Source organism: Calliphora vicina, chromosome 1 (assembly GCF_958450345.1).
Source record: "Calliphora vicina chromosome 1, idCalVici1.1, whole genome shotgun sequence".
Lineage (NCBI taxonomy): Eukaryota > Metazoa > Arthropoda > Insecta > Diptera > Calliphoridae > Calliphora > Calliphora vicina.
Genome location: NC_088780.1, coordinates 98859193 through 98884491, shown reverse-complemented (window position 1 = coordinate 98884491; position 25299 = coordinate 98859193). Strand labels below are relative to the sequence as shown.

The 25299-nt window shown below is 30.4% G+C and overlaps 1 protein-coding gene across 1 annotated transcript in view; it reads right to left on the bottom strand.

The window, feature by feature from the left end:
• LOC135963397 (acyl-CoA Delta12-desaturase) overlaps nt 1-14570 on the bottom strand; it is a 39099-nt gene extending 24529 nt beyond the window's left edge. The window contains exon 1 of the mRNA XM_065515229.1: nt 14258-14570. The gene's annotated coding sequence lies outside the window, so the exon portion shown is untranslated. The remainder of the gene's footprint in view (nt 1-14257) is intronic.
• Between the last annotated feature and the right edge of the window lie 10729 nt (nt 14571-25299).

Sequence of the window (25299 nt, the reverse complement as noted above, 5' to 3'; positions counted from 1 at the left end):
CCATACAGAGAGAGTCCTATTAGATATTTTCCAGACACGACTGCCAAATTTGTTATGAAATGTTATTCTATTCCAAAAATAAAATTTTAGTTTATGAAATAACGCTTGTTTTCTCAATTTGACATCAAATATTATTATGTATTTTCAAATCAATCTAAAGACAAGTCTAACTTAAAGTGAGGCACTCATTTACTATAGCTTATCAGTTTAAAATTTCTCTATTAAAAATTGAACCAAAATTTATTTAACTACATGTTTTTTATAGCAAAAATATATAAACATTTTTAGTAAAACTTTATAATATCTAGCAAGACCTTAATGTGATAAATATTTTTCGAAATTCCAAACAAATTTAAACGTTGGACATTTGAAAAAGTGGTAGATTTCACATCATTCTTAATTTGATGTCATATAACCGGAAACTATTTAAATAAACATTGTAAAAATAATAGCATTTTATTGGAAATTTATTTTCAAGTGAAATGGAAACAATATACCATTCGAATCGCTTGAGTTTGACCTGCATCTACTTAGATCATCTACTTATTGTTTGTTAGGTTAGCTGTGACTTTTTATTTTACATACACCCACTAATTTGTGTCACAGCCTGTCTGTCTGCTTATATTCTATTTAAAAGAGACAGCCACTCACTAGTAATGTAGTCCCCTGAGTGTGATTAATTTTTAAACACATGTTGTGTTGTTTTTTGTTTATATAATTCTCAATTGGTTTATGATAAAATATTTAAGAACTCAAAAACAAGTGTGTTTTTTTGTACAAGAAAACATTAAGTGATTTATAATAATCATAGTTTCTAGCAAGCAATTCCCTTTAGATTAATCCTGGCATATAACATGTTTGTATATGTTTTTTTATATTTTAATAGCAGATATAAGTAATTTGTTACATAATTGCCTTATAAATTGTAATACTTAATAAATGGGGTTCGCTCATTTACCCCGTAGCTTATTTTTGTTGACAAAAATGGTTACATTCCACAATGCAACACGAAAAAAATAACCATATACATACGGACACCACTACTTGATAAAAGACCAAAAAAAGTCCTGTGTCTTCCAGTATTGCCCAAAGTCATGCACTTTTTTTATGGGTCCCCAAAGATTTGGGACCTCAGTGTCATTTTTGCAAAAAAGTGATAATTTTCTCAGGCTAATATCTTGCAAACAGTTCGGAATTTTGATTTACTCTCTGAGGCAAAGTTGTAGCCCTTGTCATAATGAACAAAAATTGTGAACATATAAAATCAAAAAAACATCATCTTCAAGACTAAAATCTCAAAAAAACTTAAAAAAAATCGTTTTTTTTTCCCCTGTTAAGGTCCATAGGTAGCAAACCGTTCAAAATTGTAGGAAACAATCAACTACAAAAATGTACCTAAGATCTCAATAAACAACTTTCTAGAACATATGAACTTCATAGGAATGATTCTTAATACCGTTTAGGTAGGTCAATATAAGTTTGTAAGAAAAAACTAAAGGATTTTTATATTATAAACTGAAGCATAAAAAAAAATTAGTTTTTTTGATTTTATATATTAACAATTTTTGTTCTTTATGACAAGGACTACAAATCCGAAAAATCCGAACTGTTTGCAAGATATGAGCCTAAGAAAATGATCACTTTTTTGCAAAAATAACACCGAGGACCACAATCTTTGGGGGCCCATTAAAAAAAGTGCATGACTTTGGGCAAAACTAGGAGACACGGGTATTTTTTTGGTCTTTTATCACGTAGTGATGTCCGTATATGGTTATATTTCAAAGACTCAAAAAATTACACGCAGTGTTCTTTACAAAAATGGCTAAAATGTTTTAAATAAAAAACCCATCAATATAAAGACAAGTAAGGGTGATGTATTCGGCTCTGCCTAGTCTTATATACCCGCAATTAATATTTGCCCAATTCACAATTGGTGTCGTAGTGTTGTAGCATTGTATGTCATAAATATTTTTCAAACAAATTTTTCAAAACAAAAACAAATCATTAATAAAAAAAAGACGACATACAACGATACAACGCAACGACACCAATTGTGAATTGGACAATTATATTGTGGGTCTACGACCGGAAGTCGGCCATATACAGGAGCTATTTATAATTATGGATCGATAGTCACAAAATCCAGTAATAAGATATTTGCATAAATGAAACAAATTTGTGTTAACTGTTTATCAATATCGATATTTATGCGCATTAATATATTTTAGTGGAAGCAATGATCTATTAAGGGACGATCGTCATAAAATAATATGCTTTGATCTACAGTGGGGAGCTCAAATGAGTACATGTTTCTATTTTGTGCACTTCTTATGGAATAAAAATAAAACTAATAAAGCAAATCCAAACATTTTTTCATTTATTTTATGTTTAATATGTAACAAAATGAATTGCAATTCAAAACAAAAAACATCCAGTTCTAAATAAAAAAAACAGACAAAACTAAAATAACTCGCATGTACTCAATTTTGCACCCCACAATAACTTTAGGGAAGAATTGCATTTTTAAAAAAAAAATTTCAAAATCCTTTATTACGTAAATAAAATTTTACACGCATTGGCATATTTTCTATAAATTTTTCATTAACTTTTTTTGGAATACTCTCTCTCTCGTGCTCAATCCGCTGTTAAAGCTCGTACAAATTGGTAGGAGTTAATCGGTATTGTTTCAACCGCCAATTCACGATTCATTAAAAATTCTCAATAGGATTGAACTCAAGACATTGAGCTGATAACTGCATTAATAAGAAATTTTTCTAGGAACACCATTCTTTACGATTTTTGACATGTGCATTGGGTCACCATCCTATTGAAAAATGCTTTATTAGTTTTATTTTTATTCCATAAGAAGTGCACAAAATAGAAACATGCACTCATTTGAGCTCCCCACTGTATATGTAAAAGGTCTTTCATTGAGGGCATCCTAACTTTAAATTTAAATAAAACAAAGTGTGTTTGAGATATCATCGAAATGATTGATTCCTTTGAACGGATACCAATATGTGTGAAATCTTGCAAATTGATTACGATATTTATAAGAGATTTATGCTTATTTAAGTGATTTTCAGAAGTGGACCTAATATGGGTGCTATGATCAAATATCGGCCGATATTCACAAAATCTAGCAGTTCGATTTTTACATACATATTACTTATCTGTATAAAATTTTGGTTCAAGATCGATAGTTACAAATTATTTATGTACTTTATTGTGTTTTTCGAAAATTGACCATATATCATCAATTATTGGCAGATCTTCATTAAAAATGTATTTGAAATCATTTGAACTAAATCTCGAGTATATATACAAACATATCAGGTTTTATTTTACCAAAGAAATGATTTGGATCGATGGTACTTGAAGAATAATAACATTACTTCAAACATTCAAAATCATTCTTCATGAAACCGATTCACAAGGTATCCTATCATGTGATATTGCCATAATGTTCTAAAATAATACTACTCTTTATAGTACGATTATTGTGTTATCGTTAACAACCAGCAGAGACCTGCGACGTACACCTATGAGTCGGTTAAGCCGAGCCGCCTAGTCGTGAAGCAACATGACAAGATACCTTGTGAATAGGGTTTTTATCCCGGGACAAATTTCCGGGAATTTTGCCAATTTTTCAATTCCCGATTCCTGGGATTTTTAGTCGGGATTCCCGGGAATTAAAAACTGACAAAACTACAAAGAAAGCATGTTAGAAATCTATTTTTTTAAAAAAAGTGAACATTTTTTTTACAGTTTTTCTTTTATGTCTCGGCAATAATAGACCGCTTATTATTATTTATTTGGGGTTTTTCGAATGAACATTTAAAAAAGCATATGGAAAACTTCACGATCTAGAAATAAAAGTGAATAATCTTCAATGCCAAGATTGACCGGTGCGAAATATTCCAGAAATCACTAGTAGAACAAAGGATCCTATTTTTGATGGCGGCACACCATTTGGTATTTTCAAGTACATAATTGATTTTGACCTTGAAAGGAAACACAGCAATAGTCCTTGGTAACAATGACTGCATTTTAATGAGTGTGTTTGCAGATATTGTATTATAAAAATTCACCTTTGAATCCAATAATTTGGAAATTTTCGAGATCAACATAAATTTGATCTCTTAACTATTCAGTTAAATGTGTTGAATTCATTCCTTTTACTAAAAGCCTTAAGAAATTTTCTTTCTATTCTATTAAAAGCTAAATAAATTTGAATGAAGAAAAAACATTTTAACTCAATTTGTAGTAGATTGCAATCAACAAAAAATTAATCATTCAAAGTTTGAATAAATTCTGTTATTAATTAACTTCAAAATCAATTCAATTTAAATGAAGCTTTTGAAGGAAGCTAAAGAATTAGATATTGGGAATGGATTTATGAATGAAATTTTTTAATTACGGATTAAGATTTTAGTGAATTAAGCTCAAATTTAATTAATTAATACGAAGCTGTATATATAATGATTATAACACTAAGTTTTTATATGAAATTTTGATATAATATTCATAGTTTACAGTATTATTATATATTTCGGGAATAGCCGTGTACCCGGGAATGTAGAGACAAATGTTACCGATTCCCGGGAATCAAAAAAGGTCGGGAAATTAAAAACCTTACTTGTGAATCCACCATATGGTTTTGAATTATGACCTTCCTGTTGCAAATGTTTTATATAACAAATGTTTTATTAAAAAAAAACCATAAAAATAAAATAATAAAATGTTGCTTAATAAATATTTACCGCAATTTTAAAAAACCGCAATTTGTAAAACCCACTTCTAAAATGATTTACAATCGAGAGAATTTTTTTATTTTTATATTTTTCTAAAAGTTTAACCACAAAAAATCGATTTAGGCTACCGATTCGAAATGGTTAAAAGCTAATTCGGACTATTTCAGTAAGGGTATTTAGCGGTAACGGTATTTTAATGATTAAAAATAAGTTGACAAAAAGTGGTTTTTAATATATTTTAAATTTTGTAGATTTCAATAAACTCAATTGTTATAATCAAAAATTAATAAGTTTATAATTTAAATTATAATAAAATTATAAATGTCGGTGGTATTTACCAATGTTGGCTATCGACTCGAAACGGGAGCTTTTGTGAAGATAAAACTCGGGTTAAAAATATTTTTTCCCGATTTTGAGCCATTTCGAAATACTATGGTTTTGTATACGTCGTTGGAAAGGACTTTAAAAGATCGATATTTAAATATCCATATTGACTATATTAATGATTTAGTAATCCAGATTTAGGTAAAAAATCGAGATAGTCGGGGTTTTTTACTTATATGTATCTCAGTCATTTGTGGGCCGACGAACAGACGGACATAACTCTATCGACTCCGCTATCTCGAATGATAAATGCAGAATTACAAACGAAATGACAAACTTACCACTCATAGTAATGAATATAATATGCTCAAAAATATATATAAATTTTGGGGTCTTGATTGATAAAAACTCAAAAATTATATTTTCTTTAATGAAATCATAGTCGAAGAGCGAAATAAGCTCTTCTGAAATATGCAAAAGCTTACTGTTTGATAAATTTAATTTATAAATAATCTTTAAATGAAATTAATTAATATTTAAACTTAAACACGTGAATATTATTTATTATTTATTTAGACTAGAAATGATGTAATAATCTTGCATCTTTATAAAAAAAATTAAAGAGTAAAAATAACTATTCTAAAACAATTCAAAACTCACAAATGTTGCTCAACAACACTTGCTTGCTAATTTATTAAATTGTTAATAATCGCATTCAAAATGTGTGAAATATTTTTAAGACAGAAAAAAAAAACATCATCAATCGAATGATTAGTCAGTCTGTCAGCTGTAAGTGTCGATTTGCAAAATAAAAACAATCAAGTTTGAATGAATAAAATCATTCTTATTTATTTCCAATAGATGGCAGAAACAATTAGACAGCTGTATGTGTTGTTTTTTTTATATTTTAGAGAATGAAATTTCTTTCATAAAGATAGTTTTAGAGGAAATTAACAAGATTCAGCCCTATTCCAAGAAATTAGCATCACTTTTTCTAGAGAATAAATCACTTAATTACTCTTAAAACGAACCAATAGTGGAGTGTAATAAAGGCACACGCAGAGAAAAAAATATAGTTGTGCATGTTAACTGTAACCATTTCAATATTGTTAAGTTTTTTAACAATATTATAGTCACAGTAACTATTTACATGATTGTGGTAATCGTAATATGGTTAATTTACGATTCACATGATTGTATCAACCATATATATGGTTACAGTAAACCTGTATATGTTTATGACAACCATATATGCTGTTTTCAGATTATGATATCCATTAGCCGAGAGCAACATAATATGGTAAGTCCTTCATCATATAAATGGTTCTCACAAACATATACTTGTTAACTATAACAATATATATGGTTGATACAATCATGTGAATCGTAAATTAAACATATGATGGTTACCACAATCATGTAAATATTTACTGTGACTATAATAACTTGTAACAATATTAAAATGGTTATAGTAAACATACACAACTATATTTTTTCTCTGCGTGCAGACGACTATTGTCAATATTATAACCCACTGCAATACTGTAAGCCACAAATAGTGGAGCACTGCAATATTGTAGAAATATAAATGCAATCACAAGCAAAAACAAGTAAGAGAGTAATATCGATCAAGCTCGAATTTATAATATCCTATACTCATGAAATTAGGTCTCAAAATGTTCCAGCAGTTTGAAAAGTGGCAATTGAAACCTAGTGGCGGAGGGTGAAGGGTATAAACAGAGGGAAATAAATCACCTCTTTTTATACCCTTCACCTTCGTGAAAAAGGTATATATTATAAGTTTGTCATTCCGTTTGTAATTTCCACAATATAATTTTCCGACCCTATAAAGTATATACAGGCAAATCCCTGTATAACGAACGATATGTTGTCAGGCCCATTCGTTAAATCGAAAAATTCGTTATATCGAGATGTTTTTTTTGAATAAATTTTAAGCGGTGTGACATTAGCTTGACTTGAGAGGCAATATCAAGGATTAATAAAGCCCTCATTGAATGGGATTTCGGTTCAAAAATTGATCCTACAATTAAAAATGTCCATTATTTCAATGAAGATAATTTACGACAACACTTTTTTACGAAAAGAGCGGCGTTTATTTGCCTTTCAATGAAAAGATTAAATCAATTTTGTTCCACAGCATTTTAAGAGTATCCTTCGATAACATTCTTCCTGGAGCACTAGTTTTCTGGTATCATTTTACAATATATCGCTATGAGAATAACACCAGGAGTTAGATTGGCTCAACTATAATTGCACGCTGATTCTTTAAAAAATCTTACACCGTATCTTTTTAAATACAGATATCACTTGCATGAAATCCACCATTATAAAGCCTTTTTTATTTCTAGGGCTCTGGATTTTAAAGCAATTCTTTTAACTTGAATGTGTTTTAACCTCTGTTCTGCTAATCAACAATTAAATGCCTTTTCCACAATGGGATACACATCATTCTTTATAGATCGTTGATTATTTGAGCCATTCTTGATAGCTTGTTATGATTTTCAATGTTGAAAATTTTATCGTTCGTTTGTTTTTGTTTTTTCTCTCAACATTCGTTATATCGAGTACAAAATGGTTGAACGTTTGTTGTATAAGTTAATGTTAAAATTATGGTTGTACGTTATAACGGATTTTCGTTTAAGTGAGATTCGTTATACCGGGATTTGCCTGTATATTCTAGATCCTTATAGATAGCGGAGTCGATTAAGCCATGTCCGTCTGTCAGTCTTTTGAAATCAATTTTCTGAAGACCCCAGATATCTTCGGGATCCAAATCTTCAATAATTCTGTCAGACATGCTTTCGAGAAGTTTCCTATTTAAAATCAGCAAAATCAAATGTCAACAAATATCTGAGATATGAGGAAAATACCAGAACAACCTCGATTTTTGACCTATATCTGGATTACTAAGTCATTAATATAGACAATAAATATATCTGATGATAGATATTTCAAAGACCTTTGCAACGACGTATATAAACCATAGTAAGTTGGACCTACAATGGGTCAAAAAATTTAAAAACAAAACAAAATTTTTTAAAATATAAAAAAAAAATGTTTAAATTTAAAAAAATTAAAATTTTAAAATAACAATTCAAAAAAACATTTTTAACAAAAAATGGAAAAAACAACATTGAAAAAAAAATAAATTTTGTTTACCTAAAAATATTTAAAATTTGTATTTTGAAGTATAATTTGGTGAATGGTATATAAGATTCGGCACAGCCCAATATAGCTCTCTTACTTGTTTTTCTATACCATTGTGTGACATGGAACAATTTTAGACCTTCGAAAAAGTGCTAAATAAGGACCACATTATATATACCTTGTCTAACATTGCACAGTGGGTTCGATCGAAATAAAAATGGTACGAGTAATGCATCTGAATCTTCTAAAATGCTGGTTCGATTTCAAAATAATGAATGAACAAATCACAGCTTTAAGAAAATTAAATTTGTAACCACCCGGTTGGAATACAAACTGAAATATAAAGTATCATAGTCGACCATCTCAGGGAAACTTTGTATATCTTGTAACTAGAGCTTGTAACATATTCATATACACAAAGTAATTTACAAGTTGAATCATTTGAAACCAAGTGGGAACATGACTGTTAATATAGATTATTTCAATGACATCAATATTAGATGGGTTTTTTTTTAATTTTTTATTAGAATTCCTCTAAACGGAAATTTTGCGAAATGATCAACTCGAGTTGAATATAAATTTTACGTCTAAATATGTATTTATAAAATATATGAACACTTTAACGTGATGTTTGATCAATTGTAGGCATTAACGTATCAAATTTCGAATGGATATATACCCAACTATATTTTGAGCGGTAATTTAAGCCATCATAATATGCTCTGCTAAGAGTTTAAGAAGGATATTAGGGGGCGTTAGGATATTTATTATGTGAGATAGCCAGAGGGCACTTAGAGCCTTATGTTCCTAAAAGATGAGGTCGTCATGAACTGCATTACATCCTATTATGAACTCGGTGTTCATTGAGCTGGGGACCGAATCGGACGATTGCTTGGCCAATAGAGTACTTTTGGAAAGAATTCGATCTTGGGTTCAATCTTGTGTGGACTAAGACAGGCCAAACGATTCTTTACTCTGTTCAAAATTTTACCCCAAATGAGCGATTTGAGAATACTTACTGTATTATTTATCGGACAATATCTTAGATACCACCAATTAACTTTACTTTATAATGTTGGGACAAAATAATTAAGATTTTGCGAGCTGCTCGCGTGGTTTGTGTTGGCGACAAGCATTGCAAAATGGCTGGGTATGGCCGTAATGACCCTTGGTGGTGTTTTTGTTCTTTCATTAAACAGGTTAATTGGCTTCATACGTAGCCTGAACCTGTCTTGATAAAGTTAAGGGCTGCACAGAAAATCCTATTGGTCGCAATGCTTCAATTAGGAGCTAGCGATTTAGTTAGCTAATAGTAATATAAAGTGTAATGTAATTTACCAAGCAGTATTGTTAATGCTCTCTTAAAAAACAATGCTTGCAGTTACATGGAAAATTTTAATTATTTAAAATTATTGAATTAATATATGCCAAAATAAACACAAATCTTTTTAATTTTTGACTTAAAATCATTTCATCGAAAATCATGCATTATTTATTCTTATTAATCAATTTCCATTTCGGTTTATTTAGAAACTATAGAAATCACTTTGGAAGCCAATTTATTTCCATTTGAGATTCATTCATTTGTTTTCTTAAAATTATTAAATGATATATGCCATACGTTCGAAAACAAACAAATTAAAAACATTTGCGAATTGTGCCATAAATTTTGTTATTCTTTTTGTTTTTAAATGGAAATATTTTGATGGATATGCATATAAACACAAAATTGGAAAACATTTAGTAAACATTTTATTAAATATTTGGCATTGTTACTTGAAGAGCTTTTAATGCAATTTTTGGTAAAAATGCACAAATTACACAACCTGACAGGTTGATTTATTTTTATTCGAAAATTTTTGAATTTTTATTGGAAATTTTCATGATACAAGTAATAAAAAAATGCTTAAAATAAAAAAGCTATAATTTGTATAATACTTATGGTTTTCTGGTTTTATATTTAAAGTTTGTAACCAACGACAAAACGTTAGATTATCTCTAAATAAAAATGTTTATTATTGTCATTTGCCCCAATTAACTTACACAACTATTTGAAAAGTTTTATTTTTCTAAATAAAACCAAAGTTGTAATACTATCTCACAAATTAAACAATTCCTGTGTAGGCTTTTTTAAATTTCTTTTTAAATATGTTATGTACTTCTTATTTTCTACAAAAAAAATAAAATCTCTAATACATTTTAGAACAAGCCTTAAGGAAAAAACTGTATTTTATCCACGCCCACTTTGTAAAATTTTAAAAGTGGGCGTAAGAATCATTTCTAAATTTATATTTTTTTGGTTCTAAATAAGTTTTGACTACGATTTAAGTTATGTTACAAATATTTTTCAAATAAAATATGACAAATAAAATCAAAATTTTTGGTACAACCTTAAAATTTTGAGATACATTAACATTTAAAAAATGGACTGAAAAATTCTCAATGTGATCTAAGCTACACTAACATAAGAACAAAACAGTTTTTTTATGCATTTCCAAATTTTCGAAAATTTTGTTAAACTATTTATACCCTACACCACCATAGTGGGGAGGGTATAACGCCCAAAAATATTGGTCTAACACCCACCTTAAAGTATACCGATCGTCTTATAATCACTTTCTGAGTCGATTAAACGATGTCCGTCCGTCTGGCTGTCCATGTAATACCTTAAGATATTACGATAAAATTTGCTACATATAATTTTTTCGGCCCAAGGACGAAGCCTATTGAAACTGCCTGAAATCGGTCCATTATTTCACATAGCTCCCATACAAATGTCCTCTCGAAATTGGACTTTATCGGTCATAAATGTTTAATTTAAGTTTTATATATATAAAATAAGTTTTATATATACAAAATTCATGTCACCAAATTTTGTTACGATCGGTCCATAATTAGTCATAGCTCCCATATAGACCCGCTTCCGAAAATCACTTTAACGTGCTAAAATCACTTTTGGTATATACACAAAATTCAACATAAATAACTTTCATATAGACATAAATCACACGACCTAATTTTATGGTAATCGGTCCATAATTAGTCATAGCCGCCATATAAGGCCCACTTCCAAAAATCACTCACGAATATAAATTATTGATATTTTAAAAGAAAAATATTTTTACTCATTTACTTGGTGTAGGGTATTATATGGTCGGGCTTGACCGACCATACTTTCTTACTTGTTTTTTTTTTGAAAACCTCTAGGTCAATAAATATAAAAAAGAAATTGGACGATTCCTTTTCTGCTTTATTTAGATTCGAAATAGATTTTAATTAAAAACATGTTACTAACTCAAAATTAACATAACTGATCAAATCTAAGTCAAAAAACCTTCAGGTCTAACATTAAATTGAGAATTATTTGAAATTAAAGCCTTTCTCAATAGGGCAAAGATTATGAAACAAGAAGAGTATTTTTCCTGTTTGAGAAATAAATTAAACAAATAATTGGACAAACAATTTACTATCTTCTTGAACTAATTCAATAATTCCAACTGAGAGAAACAATACAAATTGTTCAATTGATTCTCTAAAATTGTTTCAAGAGTGACAATTTCACAAAAAATTCTGAATTTAGAACTAAACCATTTTCAATTGTATTTCAGAAATTTCCAATTTTTCACAATTAGAAAATTCTGAAATAATAAATGGAAACTTCTGAAATATAATTGGAATATTCTAAAATTCAATTAGAAAATTCTGATATATAATTGAAAATTTCTGAAATTCAATTGGAATTTTCTGAAATACAATTGGAAATGGTGTAGTTATAGAACAGATCCAAGTAACGAGTTTGTTCTGTTAAGGTTCTGTAGAAAAAATGACAATTACAAATACAGATCACTAGTTAAAGAAGTTATTTCAGAATGGTTCCAAATAACAAGTGTTAGCTTTGCAAAACTATTTGAGAATAATTTGCAATTAAAGTTTTTCTCAAGCATTTTTGTAAACAGAAAAAGGAGAATATTTTTTAATTTAATAGATATGTCTATTAATTGTATATGTTTTAAACAAAAAATAAAATTATTCCAAGAGAGTCATTTTCACATAAAATCACTGATTTAGGAACTAGTTATAAAATACTTCCAAATAAAGTTTGGTCTATTAATGTACTCTGGAATTAACACCAATGGTGATAATTTCTAACAAAGTTAACAGTTTTAAGAACTGACTCTACCACCGTTCCAAATAACTTCTCTAAAACTAGTTTTGAAGTTGACAATTTCAAACCAAAATCTTTGACCATTTGCCAAAGTAGCATGCCTTCTAAAAATTATTGTGGAACTAATACATTTTTTCCTGGGATGTTTTTAATTATACCCTTCACCATGAGTGGCAAGGGTATATATAAGTTTGTCATTCCGTTTGTAATTTTTTAAAATAAATTAAAAACCAATTTTGAAAAAAAAAATTTAATTTTTTTTTACCTAAAAAAATTTAATTTTTTTTACCTAAAAATATTTAAAATTTTTATTTTGAAGTATAATTTGGTGAAAGGTATATAAGAATCGGCACAGCCGAATATAGCTCTCTTACTTGTTTTTCTTTTAAAATATTAAGTCAGACTTTTACGTTTGAGAATGACTGGAGATATATTTTTGGTATACATTTTAGAAAGTAATATTTCTCAATAATTTTTTCTTAAATACAAATTTCAAGATTGATTTTTTTGATACAAATTTTCTATACAATTAATTGCTTTGTTCGTTGAATCTATAATCAAATATAGATTTGAAAAAATACATTTCCATTTTTCAACCTCAAATTTCATTTAAATATTAAAGTTTGAGAGTCCTTGGAGAATTACTTTGGATATCAAATAAAAATATTATGCATAGAACGGATGGAGAGAGGAAAATAATACTCTCTTTTCACACATACGGGTGATACAAAAACAAAATACATGCAATACATTCTCATGAATTAGGTTTTTGACAACAGACTTAGGTTTCTGGCTCATGAATTTTCAAATATTTGTCCTTGAGTTTGTTTGAGAGCACAAAAATTTAGAAAGCACAATTGGAAAATGACGCTGATGGGGTGGGCGAACGCCTTTCTTCAAAAATTAATTTACAATCCTGTCATTCATGTTCAAAGTTTAATTGAAAATACTCTGATTGGACAGTGCTGTTGGAATCGATAAAATTACAATGTATTTATTCTGCTATTTTCCTCTAATTCATGGCTTTCACTAGGTTTTCGGGACCAATTAAATAGTTTATATAGCGTTATATATTGTATATCTAATACAGCCTATAGTTGTAAGTTCTGTATATAAATAATACATTTTTGAACCCGGCTTTAAAGAAAATCTTTATATAAAAATCCTATATATAAGTAAATAAATTGTTAAAAACATTGTATGGTTGAGACATTAAGATTCAATTTACATTAAGTGTAACTTTAGCATTCTTCCGATTCCATGGATTATTTTAAAGCCGTTACAGTAATAATATTATTTGAAATGATATTATTACTACAAAAATCTACACAGTTCACTTTCAATAGGTCAATAATGTAAAAATAGTAAATGATATAACAACTTTCGAAATCTAATCAGGAGATAAATAAAGATGGTCCTTAAAAAATTAAACACGAAATTCACTTGTTTCACTTATTCACTAATTTCATTAAAAATTCATACATATTAGTAAAATATTATTGAATTAATCTTCAATGACAAATTTTTATATAGATATTGCACTTCAATCCTTCAATTTATAATTTAATAAAAAAACCACGCCCTTTTGAATTGGCCTTCAACGTATGACCTAAAAGTATGCAGCATGGTCTAAATTATTTAAAGAACTACTTCATTATGAATTGTGCTGGTCATCTGCATTCATCATTTAATCTAAATGCAATTGGCGGATCTTTGATTTCTTACTGGTTTTTTTATTTCACCACAAAAATTAACAATTATTTTTCTATTTTTAAATTAATATGTATTTTCTATTTCATTGTTTAATGTATGCATATTTTTTTTCTATTTTCAATTTAATAATTACCATAAAAAATCACAAATTAATTAACACTGATTTGAAAACTGTTTCACGAAAAGTTAACAACTTTTGTTTGTTTTATTTTTTAAGAGCTTTTACTCTTTTTTTTAAATTTATTTATTTGCAATATTTTTCTTAAGTTTACTATTATTTATATTATTTCGTTTGTTTTTAGTTTTCACTCTTTATTTTTTTTTTTGTAGCGTTAAAAGCGTCTTTACTTAACGAATTCTCTCCACTAACTGCCGGTTTTAGAATTTGACGTTTTTTCTATTATTGTTATTATTTTGTTGTTGTTGTTGTTGTTGTCGTCGCTTTTATATTGTTATCGTTTTACTAACAACCCAACCAACCATGTGTTTGGAGCAAAACTATTGTACAAATGTCTGTTGGTCTGTCACACAAAGAGCAGAGCGGAGCAAAAATTAATACAAATAAAAAAAATTATAACAAACACTCACACACATGCAAATACAGCACCCAGCTGTTCTGGGTGACTTTTCCGATCCAGTGATTTTACTTATCATTGACCCTACATAGATTACATAGATACTGTCTGATAGCTGGTTCAAAGTAGTCAACGTCATTGAATTCACATACACATTCGCAAAACGCTATAACTTTTGCAAATGGCGTCAAATGTCAATTGGGTTTTGACATTTTTGAAGTAAACAAACCCAGAATACAAATCGACAAGCCATGAATCGGTTTACTCCGCAAGACCGCGGAATAATTGTTTCCATTTTTTTGCACAACAGTTCGTCGGTTGTTATAGAGCATCGTGAATTTAGTAGCAGATTTCCTGGCAACGTGCCACGCAATCGGACATTAGCCGACAGTCCCTACGCAGAATTTTGGTGAAAGATTTAAAGATGTTCAATTACAGTGCATCAGCTGTTAGATGTTGACCACCAAACGCGTCTTACCTACGCTCTAGCCATCCTGAATCTCAACGAAGAGATGGAAGATTTTTCATCGAAAATTATCATGAGCGATTAGGCTCTTTTCCATCTTAGCGGTTAAGTGAATAAACAAAATAATCGTTTCTGGTGCAAAATCCGTGTATCATCCACGAATAGCCATTACTGCCGCTCAAAGAAAGCATTTCCGCTTCGAATTTGCCCCAACTTGGAGAATTTTCTGACTTTTCAGAAATCGAAATTTTTGAATAAAATCGCGAGGTCAGGTCTAGGAATCGAGATATATCGATTTGAAGTTAGTAAGTATTGTGTAGGGCAAATTGCAATTTGTTAACTATTTTCATGAATTTTGACCATCTAAATGTACGAATATTATTCAAGGGAATAGAATTAATAAAATATTTGTAAAATAATCTGTCTTTAAAATCATATAAAGGGTGGTTTTTAGAAGCGAAGAACTTTAAATTGGTAGCACTGTTTTCTGTGACAGCTGATTTGGCAGTACCCGGTTGTTTTGAGGTTAGTTTGGTTTGACAATTTATCGTTAAAATTGTTCAAATTTATTTTGTTTAATTCGACAAACTCATTGGTAATAACGAACATTTTAAGGAGCTCTTAACACTATGCAACAAATTAAGACTTTTGGAAAAACACACAATCATGACAGTATAGGTTCAAATCTACTACCAAAGGGTAGTAAAACCCTATACTCAGTTGGTCCATTTTGGTCACCAATTTTTTGTTATGGGTCCCCAAAGATTCTGAAAAATTGTCTCATCAGTTTTTGGCCAACAGCTAATTCAGATTTGGTGCTACCGCTTAACTTTATATGGCAATAATATAGCTAATAGTCCGCCAAATAAATTTTGTTAAAAATTTTTCCCAAAAAATAGCTTTTTCGTGCACTTTTTTGAACAAATATAAGAAGAAACATTTTTTTTTCACTTTTTTTATAATAACTTCCAGGGACTCTTAATTTTTCACTAACAATATTTAGCATTCTGAACGTGTCTAGGCACTCTAAAAATCACTTTGTACCTAAAAAATGTTCGTTTTTAATATTGTGTAATAAAGTGCACGGAAAAGTTATTTTTTGGGAAAAATTTTTAATAAAATTTGTTTGGCAGACTCTTAGCTATATTAATGCCATATAAAGTTAAGCCGTATCACCAAGTCCGAATTAGCTGTTGGCCAAAAACTGATGACATAATTTTTTGAGGGACAATTGATTATCAGAATCTTTCGGGGCCTATAAAAAAAATTGGTCACCAAAATGGACAAACTGAGTATAGGGTTTTACTACCCTTTGGCAGTAGAGTCGAACCTCCTATACTGTCATGATCGTGTGTTTTTGCACTGTTGCGCTGTGTAATCGTTCATCAGAGCGATTAGTTTTTGCTCACAATGCGCACAGAAATAGCCATTGATGGTGTGCAGCGTAGTGCTGATGATGATCCAAATATGTAAATTTGTCATAGTGCTCAACAATTAAACTTGTGGCCATCCCCTTTATGGTCAATTTTGCGTAAGGATCTTGGTTTGCGTGCTTACAAGATTCAACTCACACAGAAATTGAAATCTCACTATCGTCGTTCTCGCCGTAAATTTGGCGAATGAGCAGAAAGACACATTGCTATATTGATCCACAATTTAATTTGAAAATTTTGGTTCAAATAATTAAAAAAAAGGACCTATTAACTGGCCACCTCGATCTTGTGATTTAATATAGATTATTATCTCTTTGGATATGTAAAGATCCAGGGCTATGCAGATACATCAGAAACGATCGGTTACTCAGAAGCGAATATTCAATCGTTAGTGCCGAATTACAGCTTAATTTACTGTGAAGGGTGTGTGCAAATTGGTCCACCAGTTTACTCATTGTACGCGCCAGCCGTGACGGCCACATACCCGCAATCATATTGAAACACTTATACCATAAAATGATATAATTAACCCTTTGTCGATCGACGGTACTTATAAGTACCATATCAATAATAAGCTTACAAAATTAAAACAAAACATATTTTGACCTTTTTGGCCCAAAAGTACTTTGAAGTACACTATCATCTTTGTAATAATATATTTGTTTTGCCTATTGGCAAACTCGCTTACCCAGAATAACGGTGAATTATTTCATGTTCTCATTGTGGTGTTTATATATGTTGTAATGACAAAAAATACTGTTTGGTAAAATACCATAAAATAGACTTGTAATAGAAAATTTTATAAAAGTTACAAAACTATTCAATATATTAATAAAATTTAAACAAAAATCAACCACTTTTTTATCTTTTGGCTGATTCAGACCCAACGGTACCAGGTTCCTTTGGGAACCTTGCAGGTCCTCCACAAAGTAAAAATTTTGTAACTTTCTGAAGTCCTTATTTTCAATATTTCATAAAAAAAATAAAACTTTTTCAACGATATAAAGCATTAGTCCACAAGGGGTTAATAAAGCCAATTGGATGGATATTAAAAACGTTTTTCTCTATTTTATTTCAATTTAAACCTTTATAAAAAACACACAAAGAGGCAGCAAACTGGCACTTTATGACAATAACAAAAGTGAAAAAGGTATTCCCATATACCAATTCTTTTTTATTGGAGTCCATAGAGTTCGGAAATCTTTATAGTTTTTCTAGATCATTTAGCAAAATAGATTTATTATTTAAATCACAAATTCAAAACCTCCTAAAACCATATTCTTTTGGAACTGATCGATTTTTATTCACTTACATTATTTTCGTTGGCAGTAAACAATTTGATTGCATCGCAAACAACTTAGAGCGTGAAGAAAATTAAATTTTTTTGAAAAAAGTGGAATTTTTGAAACCATAAAATGATGATACAGCCAGCATTATATACTTTGTAGTGAGTATTCCTAAAGTGAAAAAAATTAAGCATACTATACGTCAGATAACAATGGACCACTTAGTGACAATTGACTTTCCAAAAGATTACTTCTGATGGATAAAATAACTAGTTTCTTAAATGCACTAAAGTTACAATTAACTTCAAGCTAAACTACCTGGGATGTATAAAGTAACCAATTGACTTCTCTCTGCACTACAAAGAACACATACATACATATCAAATGATCCAAAATATATAAATTGGAGACAGTCCAGTGATCAGACATTAGTGAAAGTTACTGTCTATAAGGGATACACTGACTACTTGTAAAACTGCTGGGCAATTACGCACACAGCCATATTTATACTACAAATAATTTTCCCGACACATTTATGAGTAAGACGGACGGACGGACGGACCGCTGGCCGATATAGAGCAAATAAATGGGTGTTAGTTTGTTTTTGTTTTTTTTTTCTTCTACATATTTTCTTTGGAGTGTTTGTTGGCTGCGTATTTGAGAGTTGCTATTTATTTATGTGTGTTCTTGGGTATTTGTCATTTTTTTAACGATTTTATTTATTTAATGTATTGTACATACTTACATACATATGTATATTACTTTTTTAGTTTTGTTTGTGTTTTTTTCGTTAGAAATTTTAGTAAATAAAACAACAGCCACCATCATCACCATCAATAAATTTCATATGTTTCAAAGTCATTGCTATACGCGTAAACATACACATACACTCATCTAAACACACACATATACACATAAGAAAATATTATTATGAAATTCTCTCGTACCGCGTAATCAGTGACACACTCAATTCATATGCATATGTACCCAGCAAACAATCGGGGTCTCAATTTGCAATGTTCCTGATCTGTTTTTGTTTTCAGGTGAATCTGCCATCCTTCATATCGCATTCTGTGTTGCTACAGAGTAAATGTTTTCCCTTTCTTGTCATCTTCCCTAGACAATCCGACAAGGAATATAGGTCCATATTCTTAATCGGGACTGTATGTAAACCCAATGAAAACAGATTTAGTACTCTTTACCAGGAAATATAGCGTAGGGAGTTTTAATTTGCCGGAAATGGACGGCATTGAGCTGACTTTATCAGAGGGAGCCAAGTATTTAGGGACCTTCCTTGATAAGAAATTATCATGGCGTATTAGAAAAGGCTTAAGGGGTCTCAATGATTACTGCACTTCCAGGAATTCTAATGGTAAGATTTGGGGACTACAGCCAGGCATGGTAAACTGGATTTCCACATCGGTTGTTTAGTGGAAGTCCATGAGAAAAAGTAGTTATAGGAAGATACTCAGTACAGTTCAGAGATGTGCTTCCATTGGCATAACTGGTGCCATTGGTAGCACACCATTAGATATAATCCTTAACAATCTGCCAATTGAGGACTATGTGGCTGCTAGGAACTTGCTTAGACTCTTTGGGCACTGCTACACGTTCAATATATATTGACCGCGATACAGTATCGCGAAATTTATTGAACGTGTAGCATGCAGTATTGATGGATCGCGATCCAAATCGCAGAATAACCTAATTTTGCGTGATCCATTACAATGGATCGCAATCCAAATATCACAATATATATATATTGAACGTGTAGCAGTGCTCTTTGAGTCTTCTCTGGTAAGATCAAAGCGTATAGGTCACACTGATGAATGTTTACGAAAAATTGGTTAGACTGGGATTGGATACTGGGATTTCGGACCATAGGATAACGACTTTAGACTTCGGTAATTCACCTCCAATTGTGTTTCCAAGTGGGGATGAGTTGTTGGATCTGAACATCTGTTTGAAGGGGTGCAATTTTCATAAAGACTTCGGATCTGGACTATATTAGTAGGGACTGGGAGGTTAAACTACATATATTATAGGTTGGACTATGAACAATTCCGGAACTCTACGAACCAATCCCGGTGTAGTATGACGGATTGCTGCATTGAAAGAACTATTTGGGCTAAATTGGAGGCAAAGGCAACCAGAATACTAATTGAATTGGATATGAAAAGTACCAGATCTTCTGTAGGTGTTAACCGGCCACTGCTCAATTGCAGACTTCATTGGTTAATTGGATATGAGCGCATAGGACTTCTGTAGATTGTGCTCCTCATTACTTTCCACATGAAATTCATTTTGAATATAGTTGTTTATGTCAGCATTCGCTCTTTACATATTATTCTTCCGGGAGCCGTTTTCTCATTACATGTGACAAGAGTGGGATTTGGAAGCATGTTCATCAATGAATCTTAAACTCTTTCACAAATGCATCAATAAGAAGACAATTTCTCGCCAGTAATTTTTAAAAATCTAATTCCATGTCGACGCTTCAACCATCTTTACTGGCATTGAAACCTGAATAGGTTTGATAAATTTTGGAATACTAATGACTGGCTTTTGATCGTAAAATCGTTGCTGATATTGGAAAATTTGTTCCTGTTTGTTAAGCAATTTTTCCAGCTTTCTTTAAGGTGCAACGTTTGCCAGGGCTTCTGTTGTACTTACGAACTTTTTTTAATGAATTTTCTTGCTTTATAATTCGGTAAACCGAAGACTTACACAACTTGTAATTCACGCAAATTGAATTTATGGAATCACCACTTTTACATTAAATTTAAATCTCTAATTTTTGCTTTAATATATGTTGAACTTTTCCCATATTAAGAGATGTATTTACACAACGAATGACACGAATAAACTGTCAAAATTGAAAATCAAAATCATTCAAAATGTTAATATACCAAGATAATGGGATTTCCCTTTTTTCGTTATAGACATTGTAATCAAATTTATAAAAACAGATAAAAGTCCCAATTTCATATCTTCTCTTTTTCTTTTTCTTTCCAATTTCATATCTTCTCAAGTTCACACCGGATTATATTTCTTAAGGGTATCACAATGGAACCTATGGGTCTCTGAGTGAAAATGTATCGATCTGTCTATCTACCATAATTTGTACTAGATTTCTTTTTCACTTATACATATTTGGTTTGCATTGCAACAAAATTTGCCCAGATTTTCCGATCGCATGAAAATCTATTTTAATAAATCATCACCTATCTATATGCATGGCATTTGCAATTAGTTAATCTTCAAGGTTTATTGTAAAATTCTGTCAAAAATTTTCTAATGAGTTTATAGGTCTGTTGCCATCTTCCCCCTAGATATTTCTTTAGAATTTTAGCACTCTATCCATAGTGATATCCTGTAACTGGGTAATATAATGTATCAATTGCATTTCTGTGGAGTTTTTGTCATTGGTTCTCACTTCCCAACAAACTCTTTCTTATACTATTTTATATTATATCTGCTAAACGGTTATACATATTCATTTCAGTAATTCTCCGATATTCTAAAGATTGAAGACTCCTTTATATCTCAATAAATCTATACATTTTTTCTTTGGGACATCCTGCATAATTCCTACTTGTCAGTTTTGCTTTCAGTCTCAGTTTTGCAGCTCTATCGCATTGTACTGCATAGTTTAGCCCCTCGTGTGACAGTGACAGGCCCCTTTAATATCGATTTTCTTTTAAATTAAATTTTAAATTTTTAATAAGTTCCCACTCTGATTAGTTCTTTCTTCTAATGGTATCCAAACTTACCATTTCCAGGGCTATATTAGGTCAAAAATAATATCTCTAAGCATCCCTTACCATCGATCCTCAATTATAATTGGGCTTTTAATTATATTTTAAAATCTACTCAAGGTCTCCACTAGAAGAATCGTTCAATTCCACCGACAGTTCCTCTCACAACTATCCATTAAAATATTTTTTGGAGTTCCTGGAAGGGATCTGAGATACTTGTTGATGGTGCCAAACTATTTTTCATAATAACTCAAAAAATTTTCAATCCTCAAATCTAGATTATATCATCCAAACTCTCAGTTATTACTACAACTTCCATTACTATGAAATATTTACTATATTCAGACGCACAGAGACTTGGTTAAATAATTGGGGATACGAGCAAATGGAATCAAAATAAAACATATTGCATTTGGTCTCAGGAGATGAGACTGTCCACTTATCACATGAATCTGCAAATATGCACATATAAGAGCAAATTCAAATTTGGACTACGGGATTCAATTGTGAGGAACGGCTATTAATACAGATCCAATTCAAAATTATCAGGACCATAATGGTAGATTAGAAATGAAAACATCCATATAAAATGTAAGATACCAAATTCTTATAAGAATTTACATAAAACTAAATGGCTACTACACATAAGGCATCATAAATCCAATTTATCATCCAGCATATTGATTCATTTTGTTAATTTAAAACTTTCAACTGAGAGCAAATTTTGAGTTTAAAGATTTTAATCAATATTCTTAGATAAAACGTTCAAAATAAACGTTATAAAAATATTCTTAGCTCTCATAAAAGCTCATGTTTACTCAAGTAAATAATGAGTTTGTCATCTATGAACTCTAAGGATTGGCTACCGATTCAAAACGGTAGAAGGGTAATGGTAACGATAATTTGCTCTTATTGCAGTAACGGTATTTTAATGATAACGGTTGTTCTATCTTAATTAACGATAACGGTAACCTTGACTTTAGTGATATTCCAGGATCATTCAATTGTGGTTGTTATTGTAGCAGCACTGATTGCAGAGTTGTCAGCCCTTGGCCGAGTGAACTCGGGTCATTCGGGTGCATAGAACCAGCTGTCGTGAGAATGTAAAATTCAATTGTGGTGTTTCCTCTTGGTTCAAAATAGAGAAATGTAAAACCTAGTATTTGCTGTCTTGTGACACCTCTATATACTTTGTATCAAGATCGCCAGAGTGCAAGTTTCTTTATTTCGTCTGAGTGTAACGAGGTATCACTATGTGACTTCCGATCTCATAAACAACGATCATAAACGCTTAACTTAATGTTTGCTGGGTAACTGATTTCATACACATAACATATTTATAATAGAAGCATGTTAAATATCAATGTTTTGATGATACTGATTTCATATCAAATACTGTATGTTTGTAGGTGTAGAGGTCTATTTATCTAAATTTAAAAAAGAACTACTAAAAGGGTGTTATGAGCTGTGTTCAAACAAATACAAAAAAAATTTAAAAAAAAACAAACAAAAACAAATTATTTCTATGAAAATGTTTACTATTAGCGCTAGCAGATACATTGGATCATTAAACCAGCGCACCCCTTCTAACAAATTCAGTGCTTTTTATTACCTGAGTGCCGACCTAATCGTAAATTAAAATGAGACTATGATTTTGCAAAATATTTTGGTGTTTTTTTCTGCAGATTTTATTATATAAATAATAAAATATATTAAACTATGTAGTATATTATAATACAAACGAGAGATTTTTGAAAATGATTTGTGTAAAATTAGTTTTGAACAAAAATCTGTAATTTATCTGACTAACAAGATAGCTGGGATTTTTCATTTGTTAAACGTGAGATATTGATGTTCACATGCAGTTTTGCCAATTCTTGGGGACAAACATTTCTAATTTTTTTTTACAAAAAATAGCAAAATTTTTTAAATTAAACAAGTAAGAGAGCTATATTCGGCTGTGCCGAATCTTATATACCCTTCACCAAATTATACTTCAAAATAAAAATTTTAAATACTTTTAAGTAAACAAAATTTATTTTTTTCCATTTTTAATTTTTTGAAAAAAAAATTTCTTTTTGTTTTTTTTAAAATTTTCAATTATTTATTTTAAATTTACAAAATTTTTTTTTGGTTTTTTTTAATTCTTTTTTATATTTAGCGAAAAAAAATTTTTTTTGAAAAAAAAAAATCGGGTTCAAAAATATTTTTTTCAATTTTGACCCATTGGTCTTAAATACGTCATTGCAAAGGTCTTTAAAATATATATCATTAGATATCCATATTATCTATTTTAATAACTTAGTAATCCAGATATAGGTCAAAAATCGAGGTTGTCCTGGTTTTTTCCTTATATCTCAGCCATTTGTGGATCGATTTTAAATAGCAACCGAGTCGGAAGAATTCCGGAGATATTGATGTATGAATCGTGTATGTCGATTTCAACAGACAGACAGACGGACATGGCATAATCGACTCCGCTATCTATAATGATTCAAAATATATATACTTTATAGGGCCGGAAATTATATTGTTGAAATTACAAACGGAATGACAAACTTATATATACCATTCTCACGGTATAAAACACATAATATAAAACCAAGTATTTATCACCTTGTCAGTAGAAGGGTCCAAGAGAGGCAATAAATCGTTATTTTAAATTTTTAGCTTTTATTTTGAAACATTTGTACAATATAAATTTATTCAATGTATTGACCATTGTAAGCTTTCTGGCAACATATGGATTCCGATCTATTGAGGTCAAGAACGAATCAAGACAATTTCAGATACTCTGTTCTGAAGTAATTCGTATCCCTGAGGGATCGTTCTGCATTGGTCGAAACAGAGCAAGGGCAGGACAAAACCTCCCAACCACTTCTTTCTAAATAGCTTTTAACAGGTATTACGTTTTCAGTTGCATTCGGTACAGGTTCCCTGTGATGGTCTGGCCAGATTTCAGCAGCTCATAATAGATTTTGCTCCCAGCAAATACAGAGAATTATCTTAGAGTCATGAATATTTGACTTTAATGTCGTTTCGGATGGTTGACCGGGCTTCATATACGATCTCTTACACTTCGGCTTATCGTAATGGATCCAATTTTCATCGCAAGTAATGACTCGGTGCACAAATGATTTCCATTTATACATAGCTTTGAATCAGCATTTCAGAGGTATAGTACTCGTTTTCCCTTCTTTTTAATGAATCCTGCTGTTTTAAAATTTCTGCTTGAGTAGCTCACAATGATGTTGCAATATCTTGTTGAGTTTGACAACAATCTTTATGGAGTAATATCTCCAATTCTTGGTTTTCAATTTTTTTTGGCTGGCCTGGGCGATGATAAACATTCACATAGCTGACTTTTAAATTGTTATAAATTTTTGAATTGTCAACATTCGACTTTTGATAATTAATGAAAAAATCAAAAACTTTTTTGATTTTTTTTTCTTACAGGAAAACCTAGGTCTTTTCTTTGAAGATCTTTTTGGTCGCTTAATGGGATGCGAGTTGGAAATCTATCAAAATAAAATGTTTGACATTTTTTTGCAAATTCAATAACTTTGTTGACTTTTTTTTGTCAAAATGTGCCTTTTTTATGTCTTGAATTACATAACATTTGTTTTGATAGATATCTCATTAATCGACCAAAAAGGT